General features: G+C 46.2%; 1 protein-coding gene and 1 long non-coding RNA gene across 2 annotated transcripts in view; one reads left to right on the forward strand and one right to left on the reverse strand.

The window, feature by feature from the left end:
- LOC111841311 (estrogen-related receptor gamma-like) overlaps positions 1-18,341 on the reverse strand; it is a 129,538-nt gene extending 111,197 nt beyond the window's left edge. The window contains exon 1 of the mRNA XM_072702758.1: positions 18,302-18,341. The gene's annotated coding sequence lies outside the window, so the exon portion shown is untranslated. The remainder of the gene's footprint in view (positions 1-18,301) is intronic.
- On the forward strand, positions 1-25,842 carry LOC111841312 (uncharacterized). The gene is made up of 4 exons (XR_011984101.1): positions 1-225; positions 752-901; positions 1,162-1,289; positions 25,183-25,842. It is a non-coding gene; the product is annotated as an uncharacterized lncRNA (long non-coding RNA).
- The last annotated feature ends 289 nt before the right edge of the window (positions 25,843-26,131 follow it).

Here is a 26,131-nt window from a genome sequence, read left to right on the forward strand (position 1 = left end):
ATTTCTCCCTTCGCAAAGATTAAACACGGGAGGGAAAATCACTAAGCGGCACCGGTCTGGGCAAGCCGGGCTCAGAGGAAGGAGGGACCGGAGGGAGAGGAGCGAGGGGCGGCTAGGCTGGGATCGTTCCTTGCTCGGGCACTAGCACGCGGTACCGGCTCGGCTCCGATTGCAGCCCTGCAGGAGAGAACGGCTATACGGAAAAGCAAAGGCATCGCATTTCAGGCAAGTCGCAGCCGGATCCAGAGACAGGAGCTGTCTTTAACGAGGCGGGAGTCTCAACTCTTCCCCCTCACGGTTCCCAAAGGCTTTCCTGTCTCACGTGAAAAATGCCCTGATTGAATTCTGGAACAGCTTGAGTAAACAAACAAACATACATCTATTTAAAGAGGACAGGCGTCCTCGGTCCGTGCTGAAGATGCAAACTGCTGTCCCATTTTAAGCATCAAAGTGTCCTTAACGTGTATTTTACACACTTCACAGTAACATTTCTACCAACATTATAAAGTATGGAGTATATGGTATTACTGGGGAAATATGGGGAAATTACCTCTTGTTAGCCTACTGCAATGTGCTTTATTTAATTGTGAACGTTGCTTTCATAAAAAATACCATCAGTTTTTAAATCATTTATTGCAATACCTTCAAATGAAGAGGTACTTCTGAACTAAGTTCACATTTCAAAACAGTATGTCTAACGTTACATATGACTGTCATGCGTGTAAAATCAATTTACTCTTGTTCTCGTCAGCTGTGTTGTGCAATCCAGTTAGGTACAGGACTGCGTTTCATCTGACTTAGATGCAAAGGACACGATCCCCAAAAGAGTATCGCTTCAGTGATGCGCTCAGAATAAAACCGTCTGTCTAAGGAAGAACAATCACAGCACTCGCTTTCTCAGGTAACTGCTATTTTCCCCACAATTTGTTTCTTATTTCCACAAATAAAGACATCACAAACTGTGTCATCCTACACAAACAGCTCTTCAAAATCAAACGCTTATTAACCCAAGGCTCTGCGACTTCCCTACAGCACTGCCTTAAAAATGAAATGTGTGAAAAACTGCTGTCGTTGTGTCTTCTATAAATATAAACTCCGAAACACGGTTGTTAATCGGGCTCATGCATGCATCGTCCGTGCACTGATTTGCGTTCATTTAAGAATGAGTGAATCAATTCGGCTGCGCAGCGGGGGACGGCACACCGTGTCACATCCGAGAAGGTGATACCCCGACCTCGCAGATAACAGCACCGGCAACGTGCAACCCGGAGTGCTCCACAATGTCCAAGGTAAGAATGAAACCGAATCGGAACCGAAGCTATTTCTCTGTGGGCCGTTTCTGCCAACACATCGGAGTTACTAACATCTCAAGGACAAGTCCCGCTGATCGCAAAAACAATACGCATCCCCTTAATAAGCGCCAACCGGCCAAGTTATAAGTGCCAGTGGGAAAGAGCCGGGATTGTTTCGTTTCCAAAAAAATGCTTTTAAAGTAAGTAATACACATAGGGAGAGATTATGTGTCCACATCGTGTGCATAGCTGCGAAGCTGTACATGTCAGAGCATCCAGACCACTCAGCATATTGCAAATCGGGACGTACGCATAACTGTTTACTAACCCAGTTTGACGTTTGTTTGATGTTTTAACTGGTTATCATGTGCGAAACCAACGGGATACATAGACCTGAACGGGATGCGCAATGCGATTCTAACCTACTTTAGAGAGAACGGTTTCGGTTACCTTGTTAGTCAGACCTCTGTCGCTTGTCCAGGTAAAAACATGAGTCAAAAGGTGCAGAGGTCGGGTTCCTCTTATTGTGGGGTCCGCACCATGCAGGGTTTTCCGATCTTATACACGGCTCCTTAAAATGGACGGCCGCGCTTAGCACACGCGGGGGTTTTGACGGAAAGGCAACCAGGTTGAAGCGCTGTTTGGACTAGGCTGGCGTTAAAAGCCGTCTCCTCTAACGGGCTTTGAAACGGATCCTGGAGAATTTACCACGGCCGATGAAGGGGAGAGAGCGAGTTTTTTTTCTTTTTAATACCTTTTTTTTTACAGTGCGGCGGTCCACGCCAGTCTTATTTACCTGCGTTTCTTAAAACGTGTCAAAAAAACATTTGAATGCTACTATTGCCAATTCAGCCTAAATATAGTTACTTGCGAAACTAAGTATTTGAATAAGCCATTCAATAGATAAACTCTGTTAGTTTCACATCACATGTAAGATTTTATGCAAGTATTTATTTCTTCACATTTGAGAAAAACTAACATGACATATTACTGTAAAACGTGCAATGAGAACCATTTTACTTTTGCACCAGATAAGAACACCAGCCTAGCCAGACTTCAAACAGGTTAACTTCCCCCAAAGTTAATCCCAAAACTGCAACATACTTCAACATTCCTCCCTTAATCATTCTTTTTTGACCATATGATAATACGTATAGGATGATTAATGAAAAATCACATTTTGATAGTAACTTTGAAAAGGCCCTTAACTTGAAATATTTTGGTACAAATGGTAGTATAAATAACTGAAACTGCAAATTGCTGTATAATTTCAGAAAATAAGAATTGCACTTAATGTTCTGCATAGCTGGATAAGCTAAGGAGAGGTTTCGGCGTCCTAGTCAAGGCGGCTAAAGATGGGGTCTCATATCTCGAAAGCTGCCTGTCCAGGACCCCATGCAGGGACCTGCCGTAGCAGCCATTAGCGGGGAAGCTAACTGGAATATGTAGCTGCTGAATGTGCTAAGTCACTTTCAGAGGAAGTGGTCAACCAAGCAACTAAGTGTTAGACAAGCCCGGCTGAGTACAGAGGACAGGCTACAAGAGCAGTGTCACAACACATCAGGTACAGTGCACTGCATCATCAATCCATCTTACAGCTGCTTATCCTGGTTAGAGATGCATGTGGGTGTGGAGGGGGGGGGTAAAGCCGAGCCCAGGCAGTATAGCTGCCTGTCTTCAGGCCGCAGCAGAGGTGGGACTCAAACCTCCAACCCAGCAGGTATGAGGCAGCAGTGCAGCCATCTGAGGCATCACACCATCACAGGAGAGCATATCTTCATTATAATTGTGAGTAAAACCGAAAGGGGAGGCAGTAAGATGTAACCTGTCCTCTAACATGGTCTCGGGCCGGTGTCTGTCTCAGGCAGCATAGGACACTCTGGACGAGAAGCCAAATTAGAGGTGGAGACACCTATTTACCAAATCATCTTTAGACGGCAGCGGAAAATGAGAGTAACAAGAGGAAACCTGTGCAGCCCTGGGAGAAGCTGCAGGCTCCACACATGCAGGATTCAAACCCCTTCCTGTGGAGGCTTGAGCGACCTCGTGACCCAAGGCCAGGGGTCGCTCTGCTGTCGATTTCATGGCCCTAATAGAGTATGGGGTCTCTTGATTCTCCTAGTGTATTGATACCTCCCCTTTCTGTACAGTTTAAATCCAACTATTTTAAGTGATTAAATCAATTTTCAAAAACTTCCAGAATGGTAGAGCTATTGAAATTTCACACAAAGACAACAGTCATCATTGTTGATATAGAAATATATCAAAAAGAAACACTATGCAACCTTCTTTTCATGTAGAAAGATGAAGAAATACTAGATACTAGATATCCCTGGGAAACCCCCCCCCCATCCCAAAGGAAAACATTAGCTAACAGTTAATGAAATTATTAATACTGTTTATACTCTTATAAAACCTAAATTTACTCAATAATCACCTACAAAGCTACATATTGACACAGCATATAAGCACAATGAAAGGCAGCAAATTTAGATAGATGGGGGAAGTGTTATTACATATGATTAAAACCCATCTTAAGGAAGGGTGGAGCAGTCACTAAGCTCCAGTCCCTAAAAGACGTGGCCACACGGTTATTGTATCCAAGTGCTTTGCTGGTAAGAGCAACTTATTCTCATTGTCAAAGACTGTCCCATAATTCTCTTCAAGATAATACACTCTGGACTCCAGAGTCTGGAGCCAAAGCCTCTATATTTGTAGCCCAGCAAGAAGAACAATGACCGAAGAGGTGCCAAGTAACAATGGCACTGCACCCCTGAGCCCAGAAGACTGACACTGCCAGCAGTGAATATACCTCTGCAGTGGTGTGTCGGCTCACTGGAAACACTGCAGCTGAGGAGGGGTCACCGAGGCCGCTACTGGATTCAGAAGACCCTGTACTGTGTTGGTGCCCCAAAATCTACAGTAGGGTATAGACAACATCTTCTCAGGGGATCAAGAATGTCTAACTACACCTCTGATCTACAGCCTTGGGATTTCATCAGGAAACAATTCAGTTTAAGTCAATTTTCATCATCGTTTCAACTTGAGTGAGAGCACAGTGACACGGAAAGTGTTTACAGGGGTCACGGAGCCCAGAAATAGTAGGAATGTAGTAACATTTATAGCTGGCAATAGAGTAACACGGTGCAACAAACTACAAAGAAGCAGGTGAGACAGTGCCATGTGCTATAATATCCACAGTATGGTTTAACATTTAGCATTTATTTAGCACATATCTTTTTACAAAGAGACGTACAAGTGAGAATCTGAGTGCAGAGTCGGACAGGGTCCCTGGAGCGATTGGGGTTAAGGGCCCCGCTCAGGGGCCCAACAATGACATCACCACAACTCTCTCACACCCTGGGGTCAAATTGACCACAAAGGCACAAGGTCAGGCTTCTCTCATAGTAACATAATTATTTTAGGAGCATGTAAGAGTTAAGTCAGTGGTCAGTTTGAACTGCAAAGTGTTTCCTTCCAGATGAGAGGGATAAACCAGAATCGGCATCATGTGACGTGTCATTTAACCTCCCGCCATCTTGCGTCTTGTACCTGGCTTGTTACCTTTGCCTTGGTGATTCATTAGCTTAGCAGCGTCACCTGTGATCAGCGTGACCTCTGATGTGACCACTACAAATCAGCGGGGAAATGTGCTCTCTCGCAATTTTTGCATTAGCACAGTAAATAAAATCAATGTATATGGAGGAAAGGTTGAGCTCATTGCACAGGAATTAAACCCCATAGCTGATAAACCTAAATTGGGTGCACAAACAATGGGTGCTTCAACTGTGCACATTGTTATTGTAATGGATTCTGCTAATGTGGAATAATAGTGGTTTTCTTTATTTGAAAAAATCTCTAGGCATAAATCTCTGTAGGCTTCCCTTGGTAGTCGATTTCAAACAAAGACCCAAGCATGGAGATTAAGGGCTGTCAAAGACACTTGGAGTTATTGAAATGCAGAGATCCGGAGATACAGAAATACTTAAAAAATTCTGAATATTCCTGCGCAGATCAGCTTCTCCTGAGACTGGTGACCAGCATTAAATGACATGTGGTACTTACTTGTGAGGATGACAATTTGTGCAACTCTTCACCTGACTCTGTGCAGCCAGAGACAGATGGTGGCCTTGCTCCCCCCCCCCCCCCCCCCCTTCGCAACCTGAGAACACGTTATACTTAATCTTCATAAAAGGGAAAGTGTCTTCTACCATCAGAACACCCTGACAATCAAGCAGTAGCTCTCAAATGGTGGGGAAAATATTGGTGATATACTAAAATAAAAGTAGAGAAAGCCTGAACCAAAACGCTATATACTTATCCAGAAGGGCAAAACTACATTAGTAGTTTATCAAGCACAATAAAAACATGAAAACAATAACATTATTATTATTATTATTATTATTATTAAAACAACATCTGGAATTTAACTAACAGCTTCAAAAATTCAGCCTGGCTTATTCCTTAAGCACTTGTGACAAATGTGTTAAGAAAATCGGGCAGGGAATCATATCAGTCTAGTATGCAAAGTTTGTAGCACCTTTTTCAAAATAAATTAGTTTTTTTTACTTCAGGTTGAGCAGTTAGAGTTACAATTTTAAAAACTGCTTTGGGTTTTAATTTTTTAAATGCTTTATATCTTTTTTTTTTTTGGAGATTCTAGTACGAAGCACTAAAATCTATCAACTACTTAAAAGTAGCCAAATTCCTTGACATTCTTCCATAAAAATAAAAAAATTACACTTACAGCTGTGATACATAAAGCATTATAATGGTATACATACAAGCTGCACATACATAGAGCAGAAGCAAACATCACATGCAAAACAGGACATAGCAGACAGCCACAGCAGGATCAGCCACTGCAAGATCAGCCACACCAAGATCAGCCATTAAATTCAGCAAATAAAGAATTCAGCAAATAAAAAAGAGATTCAGCAAATAAAGAAACAGATCTGAGTGATTCAATAACTTCACTGAGTTTGCTTTAGTATTTAAACCTGAGGCACATTAACATGGTGAGAGACCATGGTGAGGGGGGGGGGGGGGGTAATGGCAACAGGCAAAGTTGTTGATGGGGAGGAGAAGTGGTTCAAATTTTATTAAATAAGGGTAGCTGAGTCCCCTTTATAGTGGAGGCTCTTGGGCTTCAGCTCCGGTAAGCAGCCAGTGTATTAAAGTGCCGCTGATTTAAACTCATAAACATAGAAGCAGATTTCTGTACAATGACTGCTTTTTGTCTGCATACTCTGCCTAACCTGCAGTGAAAGGATCAGCCCTGCATAAGATCAGACGACACTGAGTGGCTTTTCCAGATACCTGCGTCCTCTCTGTTCTGATTGGCTGTGTAGCTCTTTCAGATACTCCAGTCCCCCCTGTCCTGATTGGCTGAGAACACAAAGCAGAGCTCTGAGCAGGAAGGAACAGATTCTCACCTTTTCGTTCAGACTATGGCATTCGTTGACGCAAATGTGAGCGACTGGGAAAAACCCAGTTAACACAACCATGGTGGTAATATTCACAGGGAGGCTGTCATTCATATCCTCAGGTAGCTTTTTTACTTGAAAATGCTGCATTCATGAATGTCTGCCCACCATCATCCAGCAGTGCTGATGTTCCGAAGAGAGAGAATACCTCAGGAGAAGCCTGAATCTACCCATTTGGACACCCAAAAACAAATGAAAATAATCATTTAGGGTATGTAAACACCTCTCCCTTGTAAAATATCTGCCGTAAGTTTTTTGATCATTTGGAAAAGCTTGGGGGGTGTAAGGAAAGCGTTGACTTATTATTACTGCAAAAAAGCATGGCGATGTGAATATTTTTCCCAAGGACTGTCAAGCCTGTGTGTTGAGCTCATGAAGCGGATCGTGTGGATCCAGGCCAAACCCTTCACATGGGCTGACGTACAGAACCCCACATGGCTTACATTGCCGGCTGCACTATTTTTGATGTTAACCTTTTGTGTCATTAAAAGAGTAGTATCAGTTCCTAGACATATTCAACATCCATCCAACTATCTCCTAAGCAATCGTTGAGTCCATCCCAGCAAGCATAGGGCACAAGACAGGGGTAAGACTCTGGAGTGGATGCCTGTCCATCGCAGGGTAATTTACCGAGGCCAATGAAGTTGGTTGGCTGTCTTTAGACTGTGATATGAAATATATGTGACTTTGGGAGAACATGCAAATTCTACACAGATGGAGGAGAGAATGGGGTGGAACCCCAACCAATAGCGGTGCAGGCAATAATGCTATCCATTGGGCCACCATAGTACCTAACACATTTAACACTTCCATAAAATAGTAATACAGGAAATTCATTTAAACTAATTCAAATATTTTTATATAGTGCCTTTCCAACAAATTTCCTCAGAGTGTTAACAAAGACTGTGGGGTGGTTTGTAATTTATATGCACAGATATCCGTGATGTTCTAAATATAAGATTTCATATATTTGAATTTAGTTCATTTTCTTATTCTGTACAACTAGTGACATTTCAGGACCTTGGACAGCTCTATATCAAAATAACTTCTGAAGTAAGTTTCAGCAGAACAGTTTTACCTGGGTCTGAAAATGATATGTGTCACTGGTGACGGGACAGCATAGGGAAGGCAGCCGGGCACTGCTCTGTGCTTGCACATTCTGGCTGGCCGGTGAGGAGATGTTGGCTGTAGGCCCCGTGGGGTTACACTGGGTTTACCTCCAAGTCCAACTGTGCTCCTCCACACCTCTGCTAGCTATGCCGTGTCAGAGGGGACGCATTCAAATACCTGAATTACACAAAAACATCTAAGTTACATTCCCTGCCACAGATTTTATTTATTTATACCTTTATTTTATTTATACCTTGATTTTTAGCAAAACAACAAGATTTTTATTATTTTTTTGGCCGGATTTTTACACTTCCTTTTGTCTGTTTTTATATATACCCATGTGGTGTTCTACAATTTAATATAAATTATAAATAGTGAATAAATGAAAAAATCTTTTTGGATTTTAATTTTTGGTAGTACTGTGTTAAACTCAATTTCTTTATTGTATGCCTGTTTAAAATATAGTTGTAGTTTTAGTTTTAAAAAAAACATGAAATTCAATAATAACTAGGAACGATTACTAACGTTTACTGCGTTAATATTCAGCTAATAATTTGTGGTATAAGCCTATTTAATTTTACAATCATTGGTAGGCCTATTTTGAAATACTTTACTGATATATCGTTCCGTTGACGAAATACTGGTCTCTGTGCTATTATTAAAAGGTCACTAACCATCCGATTTACGTGAAATCGGTACGAAGACACAGCTCCAGTAAAATGAGAGACTGGCGATATCAAAATAGTCTCCGAAGACCGTGAGGCACAAAGTCTCTCTTTGCTGCCACCTATTGCAGATGTATTCACACCCCGTGTTTTTAACTTCGCAATTAGAAAGGGGTTTTGTATTAAGGACTGTAAAACTTAATAAAGAGATAGGAGATTTTAGACAAATTGCAGTTATTGTATGTTTATTTTATCGTTTTCCACATTTCATATATAATTTCATTAAACATTCAAAATAGCGGTGCCATTTGCAGACGCTCTCCTATACACTTTCAATTCAGGACTGATTGTCAGCTTATTGTAAAAAGAGAAGAAATGTAACAGGCCTAGAAACAATTAGCCCGAACAATTAGGGCATGCATATTAAGTCTCCAAAGCCACACTGTCCGTGAGTACCTTATGGCAAAATATAGATTAATATCTCTGGTACAATTGCAAGTAAAAGGAAAAAATATTGGTTGAATTATATTCAGTTATATCCAAAACGCGTAGGCTAATAGTTCACCAGATCATGTATGATTTAAACAAACGAAAAAAAAGTTTTTTTTTAATGCTTGTTCCACGGAAAAAAGGCTAAAATATCATCCGTGTTAGAATTACAATATATAGAGACATATAAAGCGGACATGTATGTTGGTAATGTCCCTAATTAAGTTTCATCCAATGTTAAGGGGCCAGGAACACCAACTTCTTTGAATGACTGTTATATTCTACAACCGGAATGATAATATAAAAAAAAAATCCATCTCGAGTCATATTTTACTGATATTGTTAATCTTAAAAGATATACGTTTAACAAAGCAGAGATGGTATTTACTTAGCTTACATGCTGAGTCCTTTATTTGAGGTGAGTTGTGTGATTAGTCATCGCTTTGAACGCGTGTTATGAACTTCCCTTTGTCGCATAAATCTATCAGCAAAGCAGTTTTCGCAAAGAAAGTCATGGCGGTTCTGTATCTATCAGATAAGCAGTATCTATCAGATAAGCAATCAAATGTTAAACTCGGATGTAGGCTACTGAAAAACATAAATAACGACTATGCATTATTACTGCTATTATTATTATTATTATTATTATTATTATTATTATTATTATTATCTATCAAACGAAGGAATGTTCAACTTGGTGCTGTTTCATAGCATTCACAAATTAATCAGCGGCCCGTCCCCCCGCCCCCCGATTAGTAATTACCCCCGGACTCAGGTGGCCGGCGATTGTCGGTCCCGGCGCGTTGTACGTCCTGACTGGGGACCGCGATCCTTTTCTTCTGTTCGCATTTCGCATACTGATCACCTCCGGGCTCAATCACTCTGAAACTTCAACCGTTACCAGAACATTTAAGGGGCTTAATTAGATAAGCGACCTATAAATATGCATTTTTATGATGTATATTAATGTATGATAAGAGAAGGCACGTCGAATTGCTACTCGTGAACTGTCAATTCCGTTGTTTTCTTCCTATAACCCGCCAGACATAAATGGCAATGCCTTTAAAATATTCCAATAAAGGTTAAAACGAAGGGGGAAGAGTCCGGATAGCCTACTTTTTGACTCACGATAAAAATCAGCAGAGGTGTTGTTTGGATGAATGTTAACTGTCTTCATTTTGGAAGCAGTGTGTCAAAGCAAGGAAATGGCTGTTTGGAGATTATTGTGTTTTTGTCGAGAAGAAGTACTGTAAAAGTAAAATTAGGCTATAAACTGGCAGAATGACGGGAAGAAGAAAGTTCCGCTTACATTTGACCTTATTACACCATTGTTGATTAATAATCCGCTACTATCTGGATATTCATAGTCAGACTAAAAAAAGTTTAAAATTTAGTTTAGGCACCTTGTCCAGTGAACAATATGCTCACCTTTGGTCATCGTTAAAGGGCAATTTCCCTTTTGATTGGTCAGTGCATCGCGTAAAAGAACTAAAGTCAGATCAACTGACAGTTATATGGTACATTTCAATAAAACTGCACATTTACACACGAAGTAACTACAGTACTACACAGCTGCTGCAATAATTATTGCGAAGGAAGGCTGTTATTTCGATCGTTGATATTTTTTTGGGGGGGCAGAGTGTTGTTAAAGTTGAACAACATAATTCTGCAAGGTGTTGACAGCTCAATTCAAGTTGTATTGTGGCATGATCAGGCTTTGAAATGTTCAAAGGAGCTGCATTGCTTTTGTTGGCAATCGGCATGTGTCATTTAGATGATTTCCTGACTAATCTTAGAAAAAAAACACATTTTTATTGTTAACGCCAACGAAAACGTAATTAATATCGAAACTAAAACAGCTTAGGCCTATTTACTATTTCTAAGAAGGTTTTCTGCTAAGCGTTATTTTATAATTATTGTTGTTGAACGAAAGTTATTAAAATGGTGTTCATGAAAAAAGTTACGCTGCTAAGGGAAAGAAGGGAGAAATAGGAAAGTAGTATGACGAATAGGAAAAAATCAAAATATGTTTTGAGATGACGACTTAAATTAGTAGTCATGTATATACAGAGCTGCTTTTAATACTTATTTGTATGTTCACATTGGTTGTTTGTCTCCGTTCATTTTAAAACACACTTGTAAGAAATCTTCAGATTTATCACCACGGTCCTCTAGACAGCGACACCAGTTTACAGCTGAGGCCGGTTTATTTGTGTCTATGTTCTTTATTCGGATGAATTATAAAGTTAAGCGTGTTTCAGTTTGTAAAACTATCGCAAAACTAGTAAAAGAAAAAAAAAACCTTCATACTGTTTGTCGTGCTGTGTGACACGTCTGTCAACGAGTTCCCCCAAAAGAGGTGCTGCATTTGATCTAAAAACAACGATCTATATGGGCCTTTGTATCTGAATACACACAAAAATACGTATTCGTCTAATCATTGAGTGTTTTTAATATTTTAAAATGTGCATGTATAACCTTACTACGCTGAATCAGCCTGGGTGACCTTCATGAAGTAATTCTGAGTATAGCGATAACAAAACGCGACGGGACATTTGCCATGTGCGGTGTATTACGACATTTCGCGTCATTAAACGACATATATATTTGCAAAGGCATAAGGGCAAAGAAACGTACACTTTGTTATCGGGCTTTTGGAATAGAAACCACTTGCAAAGCCATGTTTTTGTACTGTGAAGACTTAATTCAAGTTATATTTCCATGTTTCGTTACTACCCCTAACAATAACTAGAAGCGGGGTGGATTCTAGTTTTGGGGGGGAAATCTTTATAGAGTAGGTGTCAGGGCTATGAGGCAGGCGAGCAGGAAAGCAGGCAAGCGGAGCCGTGACTTCGGACAAACAGGGTTTAATAGTAATGGGTTGGCTGACAGGCACGAACACCAAGACAATACAATGACAGATCTCGGGAAGACTGACTCAGACGAGGACTAAATACCAAAGACAATCTAGACATAACAGGACTCAGGTGATCACAAGTAGGGCTGAACACGAGGTAACGAGGTGGGCGTGGCACACATCGGGATCGAACGGAGCGGATCGTGACAGAACCCCCCCCCAAAGGCACGCACACCGGGCGCGCCCGGGAGGAGGCGACGGACGAGACCGGGGAACAGGACCTGGAAAACAAAAACCAAGACATCAACCAAAAACAGGGAACAGAACAGAGACACTGAACAGGAACAAGGACCAGAAAAACGACAAGACCCGACAGAGGACAGGGAACGCGGACAGGCAGACAAAGAAAGGAGACAGAGAGGGGACTGAAAAAGGAGGAACAAAAGGGCCAGGAGTGAACGGAGGAGACAGAGAGGGACGAGGAACGAAGGCAGGAGGGACAGACGGGAACGGAGGAGACACAGAGGGACGAGGAGCAGAAACAGACGGGACGGAGGGAAAGGGAGGAGGAGCCAGGGGAGCCCGAAGGAACCCAGGCGGGCGACGGGCAGCGGCCGGAGGGGCCGCAGGCGAGAGGGAGAAGGGAACCGAAGGGGACCACCCAGGGGCCAAGGGAACGGGACGAGGGAGTGACGGAGGGGACACGGAGGGAGCAGGAGGGAACACCGGTGCAGGCAGGCAGGAGGGGGAAGCCGCGGCAGGCGGAGGCGCAGCCGGAGCCGGCGAAGGCGCCGTCCGACGCCCAGCCGGAGCAGGGGGGCCCGGAGGCGACCGACATGGAGCCGGAGGAGGGACCGAGGACCGGCACCGCGGAACCAGGGGGGGACCCGGCGGCGACCGCCGACCCCGAGCCGGAGGACCCGCAGGCAGCCACCGAGCCACAGCCAGGGGCCGAACGGGCGAGCCAGGGGGCAGGGAGGGCGGGACCCGGGCCCGACGCCTGTGTCCCCGTCCCTTGTGGGACACTGAAAGGCGGGGTCCTTGGGGGCGTCGGCCTTGCCGGGGTAAGGGCGAGGGAGTCAGGGCTGCGGGCGTGGCCGCAGGCGGGGCAGCCAGAGCGGCGGCCTCAGGCGGGGCCGCGGGCAGAGCGGCGGCCTCAGGCGGGGCCGCGGGCAGAGCGGCGGCCTCAGGCGGGGCCGCGGGCAGAGCGGCGGCCTCAGGCGGGGCCGCGGGCAGAGCGGCGGCCTCAGGCGGGGCCGCGGGCAGAGCGGCGGCCTCAGGCGGGGCCGCGGGCAGAGCGGCGGCCTCAGGCGGGGCCGCGGGCAGAGCGGCGGCCTCTGGCGGGGCCGCGGGCGTGGCCGGCTGGACAGGCGAGCAGGGCTGGGCCGTCTGGACAGGCGAGCAGGGCTGGGCCGGCTGGACAGGCAAGACGGGCAGGACCGGCGAGCAGGGCTGGCCGGACAGGACAGGCGAGACGGGCAGAACCGGCGAGTAGGGCTGGCCGGACAGGACAGGCGAGACGGGCAGTTCAGGTGCCGGCAGGACAGGCGAGACGGGCAGGACCGGCGAGCTGGCAGGATGGGCGCCGCCATCACGTGGCCAGCAGGGGGCGCCGTCGCGGGCACCTCCATCGTGCGGCCAGCAGGGGGCGCCGTCGCGGGCGCCGCCATCACGTGGCCAGCAGGGGGCGCCGTCGCGGGCGCCGTCGCGGGCGCCGCCATCACGTGGCCAGCAGGGGGCGCCGTCGCGGGCGCCACCCTCACGCGGCCAGCAGGGGGCGCCGTCGCGGGCGCCGCCATCACGCGGCCAGCAGGGGGCGCCGCAGCGGCCGCCTCGGGCATTGCCCTAGGCAGAGCAGGCAGGACCGGCGGGTCCGGCAGGACAGGCAGGACAGGCGGGTCAGGCCGTGCTGCTGGCTTCGCAGCGGCGGCATCAGCAGCAGGCGGTGCCGCGAGCAGACCGGCGGCGGCAGCAGGCAGCGCAGCCGCGGGCAGATCGGCGGCGGCAGCAGGCAGCGCAGCCGCGGGCGGATCGGCGGCGGCAGCAGGCAGCGCAGCCGCGGGCGGATCGGCGGCAGCTGCAGCAGGCGGTGCCGCGGGCAGAGAGGCGGCAGCAGCAGGCGGTGCCGCGGGCAGAACGGCGGCAGCAGCAGCAGGCGGTGCCGCGGGCAGAGCGGCGACGGCAGCAGCAGCTACAGCAGGCGCGGGCAGGTGCGGAGCAGGCAGGTCCGGAATAGGCGCCAGGATTGGCGCTGGGCGTGCAGGCGCTGCCCCTTTAAGGGCCTTGGGGATCCGGGGAATAGAGTCCCTGACGGCCCTGGCCCCTTTAAGGGCTAGCCGTGTGCCCTGGAAGGGGGAAGTCGCCTGCGATGGCCGGATAGCAGCAGCGAGACAGGCATCAAGCTGCTGCGGTGCCGCGGGCAGAGAGGCGGCAGCTGCAGCAGGCAGCGCAGCCGCGGGCAGTGTGGCGTCAGCAGCCGTTGTTGCTGCAGGCGGTGCAGCGGCGATGTCATCCCCGGCAGGGAGTAAGGAGCAGGCCCCCAAGAGCAGCGTCGGGGCGGCTGCTTCCCCTTTCCCCTTCCGCTTCTTCTTCTTCTTGCGGCTGGGGCATGACGATTGCGGCGGGGTTGCCTCGGAGAGGGCGAGCGGCTGAAGCCGCTTCTCCGTAACCCTGTCAAAGAGCTGTCGGAGGTTCTCGCGAACCTCCGCCATGACAGGCGCTGCCGTGAGCGGGGTTACCTCCTGGAGGAGGGTCCCGCTTTTACTGGCCAAGTCCAACAATCCGGTGTCCTCCCGGACCTCCGGTTGGTGAAGCCAGTACAACACCTCGCGAAGCAGATCGATGCGCTGGTCATCGACCTGCGGAGGTGCGTTGGGGAGATCTGTCATTCTGTCAGGGCTATGAGGCAGGCGAGCAGGAAAGCAGGCAAGCGGAGCCGTGACTTCGGACAAACAGGGTTTAATAGTAATGGGTTGGCTGACAGGCACGAACACCAAGACAATACAATGACAGATCTCGGGAAGACTGACTCAGACGAGGACTAAATACCAAAGACAATCTAGACATAACAGGACTCAGGTGATCACAAGTAGGGCTGAACACGAGGTAACGAGGTGGGCGTGGCACACATCGGGATCGAACGGAGCGGATCGTGACAGTAGGCTACATAACACTTTCTGCTAGTTATACCCAACACTGTAATCTGTCCTGGGAGGCGGAGGAGTTTACATTTAAATGTCTCTGGTAAAAGCATGTAACGTTTTGTAGAACAACTCAACTTAAAATCTTACAGAAATATTCACAAATGCCCAGTGACAACGCGCAGACCTGGCAAGTGTATTGTACAGTGAAATTCTTTGTCATATACAGTGACAAACCGAAACACACCGTTATTAAAAAATAAATGCTTGAATCGCAGAGGTCTGTCACAAATATGAATTATTCTGTCCTAGTACTCCTTCTACGACTCACTGTACATTTAGAAACAAAATCATCTTTTTTCTAATAATATTAGGGTGAGTCTCCTTAACGCTACGTCGTTCGTAAGTTATATCTTTTAACACAAAACCTACGAACGACGTAGGGATAAGGCACCGGGAAACTCACCAATAAGTAGTAGGTGTCATCAACTGTTTACTACGGGCTACCATATAGACGGTATTAATTAATAATTCTTAGTGTCTATATACATATATATAGACACTAAGAATTCTTACTTAATACCGTCTATTTCTTAGTGTCTATATATATATATATATATATATATATATATATATATATATATATATAGAGAGAGAGAGAGAGAGAGAGAGAGAGAGAGAGTAAATTAAGGTAACTTAACTAACTGTAAAGTAAAAGATTTTGTTTACACAATATCATACATTTATATTGCGTGGTGTTTGCATTTTAAATGTAGGCCTATATATATTAAGGAAATAATACATTACTAATAGGCCTATAGTTAATTTTCATGAAATACTTTTTAAAAAAAGAAGTCGTTATTGATAAGTGTCTCATTTGTGTCACCGCTGAATATCTCACATTGCCACACATAAAAAGCATGTTACTCTAGGGCAGTAAGAAATGTCACTGAAAGTAATACCCTGAGCATGTGACTGGGAGAACAGCGGCGAGCTAGCAGTTACTCCGACAGGAAGCTGGGCCATTTCCAGGGGAGTAACATCGATACAGTGCTGATCAGACAAATTAATATCGACACACTGGGCTGTCACAGATGGTCAGTTCAGTTAGGTCAAGGCTATCTCCCTTCTATAGATCAACGAGCTATCCCTACCATCTACACAGTCTATTATAATGATAAATTAACACAGTTAAGTCAACACATTAAAATACTTAAAACCTGAAAGATATAGACTCAACACAGCTGTCATTAATAAATTCTACATACATAACTTTCAGTTTTCGCTAATGCGTTTGTTTACATAAATCGAGAGTAAATCAGAAGTTCTCAACCGACAAAGATGTGGAAAGTGTCCCGATGGTCTGGGTGATGTGCAGCTGTGTGATTGTCCTTGGGTGCCCAGAGAGCATTATGACTTGGGCCAGCATTCACCAGCATATAGGGGAAGTCAACAGGTAGCCATTGGACCACAGGTTAAACAAAGATAAGCTATGGAAATGGCGTCGAAATATCTGAAGATGCTAAACAGTAGGAAATACTAGAGGTAGGATTTCAAAAGTAGCCAAAGTTTTGAAGGTAGGTGTGAGCTTAGAGTAGGCTGTAGGACATAAGGCCAGGAAACATCTAAGTTTGCCGATAACAGGACCGGCCACAAGCCTTTGGAGCAGAGTTATTAGCAAGCATAAGCCTCTTAATTATTAGCCAGGCATATTGATAACATGTCAATGCAACATGAAATTAAAACATAATCAGGAAAGCTCTTGGTGTTTGAATAGACAGGCATTGAGCTGAAGAATGTTCCCTGAGGTACACCTGTTGATTGACATTGAGAGGGGATTTACTAGAAATGATCCATCAATTACAGCAGGAGCAGAAATTTTGTTGTTAAAATAAAAATATATACTTAGTTTCAAACTATGGATAAACATTACAAACTTTTCAGTTGGGTTTATAGATAACTTTGCATTAAGCATGCAGTGTAACCCTATTTAAGGATATTGGCTTTAGCGCTTATCTCATCTTGTTTGGTAAGACCAAGTGAGGTCTGTGGATCATTTTATTTCGGGATGGATTTCATTACATCCCCCAGCGTCTCTGGCCGCCCGTTCCCGCCTCATAAATAGACAGAGCCGCTGCTCACGGGCCCATCGACCTTTCCTTGGATCTTAAATGCTTCCTGAAAGGGAACCTCTGAGTCACTACGCAGCAGCAGCCGTATGTTTACACGGTTCCAGCGTGAGGGGGACCTTGGCGGCAGCTGGCACGGAATAAGACGAGTGGAAAGAACAGGTGAGGACTAGTGGAGGGATTCACGGGATCAACCCATAACTATGTCAGCTGGGTGTGTGTGTGGGGGGGGGGGTCGTCGGGATAAATGAAGACTGTTTTAGATACATGAAGGGCATCATGTTTGGAGGTGGCCTGGTGGCCCATCTGTCTAACTTTGTGAGCCTAACTTTCAGCACCTTGGCGTATTCAGTCATTGGTCCATTAGAGGAGGAGGGTGGGTTGTTCCTGCTGGGGGGGGGTTGTGAAAGAGCTATGTTACAAGGGGACACATCTGATGAGTGTCAGTGAACCAGACATAGATGATAGTAGGAGAGGGTCCAGGTAGGGGGGGGGGGGTCACACATCATGGGGGCCCTGGGATTATGTGCTGCAGGCCTGATGCTCACAGTGTGTTTCAATTGATATTCAGAACACAATGTGCTAGATTTATTTTCAGGAATCATAACAGTTGAGTGACGCTGTTATTTGTAAAAGTATGAGCACAGGTACATACTTATTCTTTGGCTTTTTTGCATATCTTACTCTCCATGAGATACATATAAGAATGCACCTTAGCGTCTGAGCAGCCCTGGGGCCATTTTTAGGGATAAGGGCCTAACAGTGATATCATTACTCTCTCAGCTGCAGGATTTGAACCAGCAACCTTCCAGACACATGCCTACATTCCTTAATCCACAGAGTAATAGACACTAACAATTACTCAGGAATTTTAAATAAAACCCTATAGAGGTGAATAGGCACCATTGTGCCATACAGTTTTCACATTAGTGAAATCTACCTGAGTAACCCTGTAATGTAATGTAATGTAATGCCCCCCCCCCCCCCCCGTAATGTGTACCAGTGAAATACTGACAATAAAAATGTTTGTTCCTCTAAATCTCGGATCAACTGTAGCGTCAGATTTAACGGCACAGCGTCAGTCAAAACGCTTCAGGCTGCTAACGCGAGGGACACAATTCCTGGGTACGTACCGAGTTTCCGCATGAGTGCCTCCCTCCCGGACCTCTGAAGCAGGCTGGGAACAGTTTCCTTGAAGAGCAGCGTTGGAGGCCGTTAGCTCCTGCCTGCCACCAGCACCCGGCCTGCCAGGGTCTGCCAAACCCCTCATCCGTGATCGCAGTGATCCCTCTTCCCCCGGAGCGCCGGGACGTAAAGAGCTGCGCTAACGAGGGCAGCGAACGCTGCGCTCGAGGACGACGGCTCCACGGCACGCGCCGGGTCCCTGGCTCTGAGTCAGCGGCTCCCCCGCCCTGCCCCGCCAACCCCCCAGGCTTCCTATTTGGTTTTCAGGATGAACGAGAACAAGGAAAACAGAGGGGAGCATGGGCACGGAATTAGCCGCGGAGTCACGCTAGGCTAACAGGCTAACAGACGGTTCAGCGGCTCTCTGCGAGAACCGCCCGTGTGCCTGTAACCTGTTTACGAGTGAAGGGAGCCTGTTGTTTCAGGGGCTGAATCTGAAACAGGCTCCTTTGGCCCATGTCAGCAGGTAGAGATGTCAGCTGACAGTCTTAACTCCTCAGGGCGCTAACCCCTCACGGCTGTGTCCGCAGTCACCACACCTGAGCCCAAGCTGTGAACTGCATTCTTAGCTAAATCAAGCAGGTCGCAAGGAATACTGCCGATGAGATCCATTGTGTTCAGTTTAAACATACTGTAGCATTTTTCGGAATACTACTTTTGACACATGACTTGCATGCTGATGGATAATTATTAACATTCTCTGAATGGCTACACTACTGTAACACGTGAATTGTATTATTAGAGTTTGAATGTACTGGGTATTTAGTACTGCATGAATTCACATACCTTTACTTTGAATAATAACTATATGAAAATTACTACGTCTCACGCTTGAAATAATGGAAAATAGATTTTTCTGAGACATCTGATGGTACACCTTTATTATTCACAACTGAAAGGTATCACACATCACTCAGATTATGTAAATGTGTCGGTTGTTAGTGGATTAAATGTTCAACAAAGGGGAAGTGACACATGTTCTGCCACTGTCACATGACAGAAATAATGGGCGGGGCTTCCTTCAGGGGTATATACTGGCTGTATCTGTGCCCGATGCTACGGACAACAAACAGACTGAAAGTGACGAACATAAACCTTTTTATGTGGAATTCTTAGTCTCAAGGATCCAAGGACAGAATCTCACTCCTTCCTTCCCACTCCCAAGAAGATGAGGCACTGGGAGGGGGGACTGTATCTATTAATTGAGCTGTATCAGTTTCTGGACTGCATCCGGAGTGACAGCTCTCTCTATCCGAAGCAGCCAAGCCTTGAAGCATCTGCATATTGTTTGTTTACAACCAAATATCTGATCAGGCTAGCTAGCTAGATCGTTAGATAAATAGATAGATAGATTCTTTCAGGTTTACAGTCGCACAATACACATAGTAAAAAAGAAACTTAGACATTAATAGACTGTAACGATAAATAATAAACAACAATAAACAGTGACAGTGCAAAGAATGTCAGAGGAATACTGTAGTAGCAGCTCATAAATAAATTATGTAGCACAATGGGTTGTACAGTTGTAATTAGTTAATTACTAAGAGCTCCTGTCTTGGAGCAGTGAAACCTGGGTCTTGAACTCTTCTCTCATTAGGACCCAGAAGAAGGGAGGACTGAGGAGTCGAGGCGCAGAAACGCCGCTCGTCCTCCACCCCTGGAATCGACACAGAAGTCATGTGCTGCGCGGCTGAACCCCAGCTCCAGCTGGGCATAATAAAGAGGCTGCAAAAACAAAGCAGCCCCCACCACAGCCCTAAAAAAAAAAAGGTCGCCCTCTAATTAATACTCTTGGCAAAGTGTCCCTTCGTGAGAAATTACAGTGATATATATGTGCTGCAACCAACATCCCCAAGCCAGGAGTGCAGTCACATATGAGCGCCCTGGCAGAGCTGGGGCAAATGTGTGGGGGGGGGGGGGGGGGGGGGTTGTGGATGCCAACAAGGGGGGCAGGGAGGGAGGAGGTGGAGGCAGTGGTGGGGGGGGAGGACCAAGCTGGGTGGTAGTAACAGCAGGGGTGCCGTAAACGGGGGGGGGGGGGGTGGCATTAGGACGATCCCGGGGGCCCTAAAGAAATTTGTAACATAATTGGATTGGTCTGGATTGTGGGTCCAATATGATATACTTTCATGGGGCCCAAAATCTCTAGTGCCCCCCCCCCTGCCTGTCACATCTCATTTCTGTCCACGGGAGTTGGGTGGCTTGTGAAAAGTCAGAAGGCGAAAAGAGGGCTGGGGAGGAGATGGGGAGGCAGGCATGAGGGAGCAGAATGTGAGAAAAAGAAACAACATCGCCTGGATCATAGAAGATGCAACGTGTCAAATGATCAAGGAAGGAGCAGAAGAGATTCCTGTTATATCAGAGACACTGTGTTATGATGCTCAAGTCAAGAAACACCTCTAGTAACTCAGCCATCCATTTTCTAACTACTCTTTCTGGTCAGGGTCAGGGGGCCTGTAGCCTATCCCAAGCAAAGAGAGCACACAGCTACGGAACTGCCTGGATGAGATGCCAGTCCATCCAATACATGCATACTACAAAGGGGAGCTCAGGGTTGGTTTGAATCCCACCCCTGGCTCTGTCTGTGCAATATTCATTTTTATATAGCGCCTTTCACACTAAGACACTTTACATGGATGTGTTGTAATACATCACTACGTCATTAATACAGAATAATTCAAAAACAGGGAAAAGGGAAGACAAAAAATATGAAAGAAAGGAACAACAGACAACAACGGAGAAGAGGACCCAAGAACTTCCAAGTAGGGAGAAAAAAAAACCTCTGTATGTAGGTGAGAGTGTCCCCTGTAATGGGCTGGCATCCTGCCAAAGGTGCCTACTGCCTTGTTCCCTGGGATAGACTCCAGGCCCCACAGTGACCCTGTACTGCATAAGATGGATGGAAGACTGATGGATGTATTCAAAAGGAATAACAGTTATTCATTCCCCTTGAAGGTCTAAAGTGGTCATCAGAATGAAGGTCCAGCCCTAACTTTGGATCCGGTTATGCTACGTATGGATTTTTGAAAGTGTATTCTGAATGCTAACTGCTGACATTAATGGGGGGAAGGGGTGGGGTGGGCAATGTGAATTAGTGGGCTGTCAGACAATAAGCAAAAGAACAAGGGGGAATGTCAAAAAAGTGTTTGTCATCAACGTCAAATGGAATGAATGTCCCAAATTTAAACAGAGTCAAATGACCCCTGGGGTTGATCTAGCTGGAGGATTGTGGGCTGACTGGGGTGCCAAGGCTCTGGGGCTTAATTGCTCTTGATCACAGCTGACCACCAGTGCATGAAGTGTGAGGACCATGTGACTCTCAGCCCCCCCCACATCCCTGTCAACTTTAACTCCAGCTGATCAGGTCATGGGCCGTTGGCCGCTTACCGGCACCGTGAAATTCGCGTCCCGCTCAGAGAACAATAGTACAAGGTAGCCAACCTATGCCCCTTCACCAGACAAAAGAAAAGAAACACTCATCCTAGCGTCTTCAAAAAGGGGAGCTTTCGTGGGACATGGCATTCCAGCGAATACTACATACCCATGGCCACCTTCTACAGGAAGATTTTAATGGTGTAATGACACAGTATCATGGTGGGAGAACGTCAATCGATCACGAATTCCAATCAAGAATTCCAGGATCAGTCCAAAGGCTGAAATGAATTGTGTGTGGAATTAATGGATGACCTGTATCACTGAAATTACTATTGATATAGATACTATCTGTAAAGTTAGCAGCTAGTGTAGTTGCCCATTGCTGGCTGGGAGGTTTTTGCATCCATTTATGGTCTTGGCAGTTGTGGAATCACTTTTACATTATAATTGTATGAGTACACATCGAAACAGTAGTTATAATAATGCTGTTATACTAAAACAATTTCAAAGGCATTCATTGTCTTCTGGTGTTTATATCACACATTGTCAGTTGTTAACAACTTAATAAATTGATTATAATGCTAATGTCTGCCTTTGGTAATGAGTCTTTGGCTCTCTGATGCTTGCCTGCCTTCTGTCTAGGCATGGTAGAGCTTAGGATCTTCCAGCAGGTCCTGTCCAGGGGTGAGGCTCGTCCTGTCTATTTGTCTTCTGTCAGGCAGGTGCCAGCGTGTGGTCAAGGCAACTACAGTGCCCCCGCACCGAGCAACATCGGTGCCCAATATGTGCCCGATGGTGAGGATTCCACCAGATGCGTCCCCTGTTCTCTAGTGTGAAACCACTGCAGTTCCCAGTGGCTTCCAGATCTGACTCCAGCTGGATCATCTAAGCCTGAATCATTTGCAGAAGAGAATGTTTTAGAGAATAGGGGGCTTGCATCCCCAAACACAGCAGTGGTTACGCAGAGGCAGAACAAAATAGCCTTATTATTATGCCTCATAGCGATTTTTTTTCCTGGTTCTCTGGTCACCTCGTTCCCATATCAAGGTGAAGCTTTTCCCAGTGCTGGCCTGTCCAGGCCTGAGGAGCCAATGAGAATAGACTGTGGGAAATGTGGATCAGGTTAAAACGTGTCCCAGATTACTTACTCAACTCTCGTATTTAAGAAATGATGAGAAATGTTCTAAAAAATCATTGTCCAAAAATCTTTGAGAGAAGAATCTTCAGAATACACATACTTACCTAGTCACTGTGAAACCTGCTAAGGGGTCATACCACAAAGGAGTATTTTATAACAAGCAAACCCACACAGGAGGAAAACACTGCAGCATTACAAAAGTTGCCCTTATATGTAACATATTTACAGCTTGGCAAACCCAGTGCTGAGGCTGAGGTCCTCAAGGAGGACCATCGGCACTGGGATGTGACTCTCAGGTTCCTCTGGACAGACCAGCAGAAAGGTAAAAAAAGAGTCCTCTGGTCTCTGGGAGCTTCTCCAGGTGACCAGAGAGACCAGCAGGAATCATGTTATGTACGACTGACAAAGGGAAGCGAAACAGAGCGCAGAGGAGATTGGTCTACAGCCACCCACATGCTGATTTGCATCTTGGTCAGAGACCCTTGTGTTGGCATCCAAATGAAAGCTCATACTACATTTCCCATGGTGCTATGCATGATCTCTGTGTGACCCTTATTCTACCAATTAGACCAAGAGACATCTAGTAGGTCCAGAAGACACCATACAGTACAGTCAAAAAACAATCCCCTTTAAAAGCCAGGTGCAAACTAAGCAGGATCTGGTACGGATGGGCACGGTGAGTCATCTGACAGGTAGAGAGATCTAATTCGGGCAGCTTGACAGTGATGTTCTCTATAGACCTCAGCTGATGGGAGAGACCGGGGGCACCAGTGGTTTCCATCACATGACGAGTGATATACAAACACTAATACCAGGAAATAAACAGTGCCAACTTGACACGGGACCAGGCTTCCCAATCATGCCCGAAGCAACACGGCGTGGTGCTGCGGATGAAGAAATTTAGTATTGAGGTATCACCCCGCTCAAGAGTTTTTGACACATGACCCCCCCCCCCCAAAAAAAATAAGTAGAAGATAAGGAGCATTAGAGAATTTGTGCAGTCAAAAACTTATTTTTGCAAGAAAGGAGGAAATATTATAATCTAAGACTCACCAAATGAGACAGAAGGCTGAAACAGCTTCTCAAAGTTTTCTTCAACCTGATGGAGTTAGTTTTGGTGCAGTTATTTTTCCTCTCAGTGAAGGTAAAGGTCAATAAACCGTAAGTTGGAGGTAGATGGCATGGATGTCAGGTGGAGAGTCCTTTCAGTCACCTGCCCCTAACTGCCAATGAGATATTAGAGTCCTTTCAATCACCTGCCCCTAACTGCCAATGAGATATTAGAGTCCTTTCAGTCACCTGCCCCTAACTGCCAATGAGATATTAGAGTCCTTTCAGTCACCTGCCCCTAACTGCCAATGAGATATTAGAGTCCTTTCAGTCACCTGCCCCTAACTGCCAATGAGATATTAGAGTCCTTTCAGTCACCTGCCCCTAACTGCCAATGAGATATTAGAGTGTTTTCTATCATCCTGCACCCAGTTGTAGATCCTTCCCAGTCATTCCTGCTCCCATTGCCTGCATTTCCCAGCTGCTGATTCCAAATCGACAGCATGTTCCTATTATCCCTCTCCAACGTTTCTTAAACCCAAAGAAAATCACCATTCCATCCTCCCATCTCACAGGGACCTGTTCGGTCTTCCTTCCAAAGAAAGTCTCATGAGCTTTAACATCTTCAAGGCATAAATTGTAGCCCTTCCTTCTACTGTCACTTGAATGAGTTAAATATAATGACACAACAAGAGATGCCATATGAATACATCATGTTATTTTCAAAGTGAAACTGAAATCTTCACACAAAGAAGTACTCTGCTGCTTTAAACGAAAGAGTTAAACATACATGCAATCTCAATATGCTGTGCAATTACATCTGAGAGACAAGGACAAACAGAACAGCCTATTTAAACACAGTGGGGGGAGGGGCGGGTGGGCATCATTTACTGGCACAAAACGCAAGAGGTGAGTTATTGAGACGTCAAATCATCCAAGGCTCACTGGCTAGCCGACAGGGCAGTAATACAATTATTCATAAAACTTCCCAATTTAGAACGTGTTAAAACATGAGAAATAAAAGCAAGTGTGTAAATGACTCGATTTGTACGAATGCCCACTGACCCTCGGGCTGGAATACGGGCGCGTTTGAGAGGCAGACTAGCGATCGCATGTGGACAGACATGTGTGACTGCGGGATTTCTGCCGACTGTGTGAATTAGCCAGGTGTCAACATCTGAGACCAGAGATCACCAGCTGCTGAGGAGAAGCTGTTCCTTAAGTCAAGTTCCTTTTCTTTCCTGCCTCCCTCCCCAATCCACCCAGTGACAGTGAATCACACGGGCGCTCCTCACCCGTCAGACAAAACAGCGTCCCGTCTGTGATTTGTGAGTGCTGGCCCACGTACATCAGGAGTAATTAAAGAAGCTTTGGGTCCAGGGAGAAGATGGGCCGGGGACCGCTCTGGGTTTGAGGAGGAGAAACCATGATGACCAAGCCCAACCCCACCCACACGTTACCTGTCTGGACTCAAGGTGAGCCGTGCAAAACGACGGCGTGACTTTGCCGAGTCCTCCTGACAGTTACCGAATGGCGCCGCCCTCAATGCCCCTCCCCCGATCGGGTTTCAGGCGCCGTGCGAGCGTTACATAATGTCGGCGTCTCTCGTCTGGTGCTTTGAGCGTGCTCGGGGGAGATTGACGCAAGGGGCGGGACGAGAAGAGTCAAGGGTACGGCGGCGACAGTGGCGAGCCGGGGACGATGAGAAGGGCTTGGTAAGTATGAAAAACACCGCTCACAAAAACGGCTCTATACAGCCTTTTGCCTGTGATTAACTCCCTTGTGATTAACGTTCATGCGTCTGTTCCAAATTTTCAGAAGGTTCCACAAAGAGCAATAGGGAACCGATGTGCCCTGTAGAGGAAACTTCGGGTCTGTCGCATTCAGTGTGTACTGTATGTCCTACTGACTCCCAGAGTGTTTTGGAGAAACTCGTGAAATTAGAGCACTGAGGCCAAACTCATTTGAAAAGGGTCTCTTTTTTGACTGCCCAGAGAAGTATTTCACGTGGCAAAAATATAGCAACAAAGGGACGGCGATCGCTGAGTGCCGCCCGGCTCAGGAATGTGCCATCTTCACTGTCCTTGTTTGGTGACCCCTGCGTGACCCCCACAAGAATGCATAACCACCTCCCCCACCATCTGCAGCCAGGCTATGTGTCCCCCCCCCACATCCCGACACCCCCGTCCCACCCTGACAATCTGAGGATCGTTGC

Source organism: Paramormyrops kingsleyae, chromosome 19 (assembly GCF_048594095.1).
Source record: "Paramormyrops kingsleyae isolate MSU_618 chromosome 19, PKINGS_0.4, whole genome shotgun sequence".
NCBI classification, from domain to species: domain Eukaryota; kingdom Metazoa; phylum Chordata; class Actinopteri; order Osteoglossiformes; family Mormyridae; genus Paramormyrops; species Paramormyrops kingsleyae.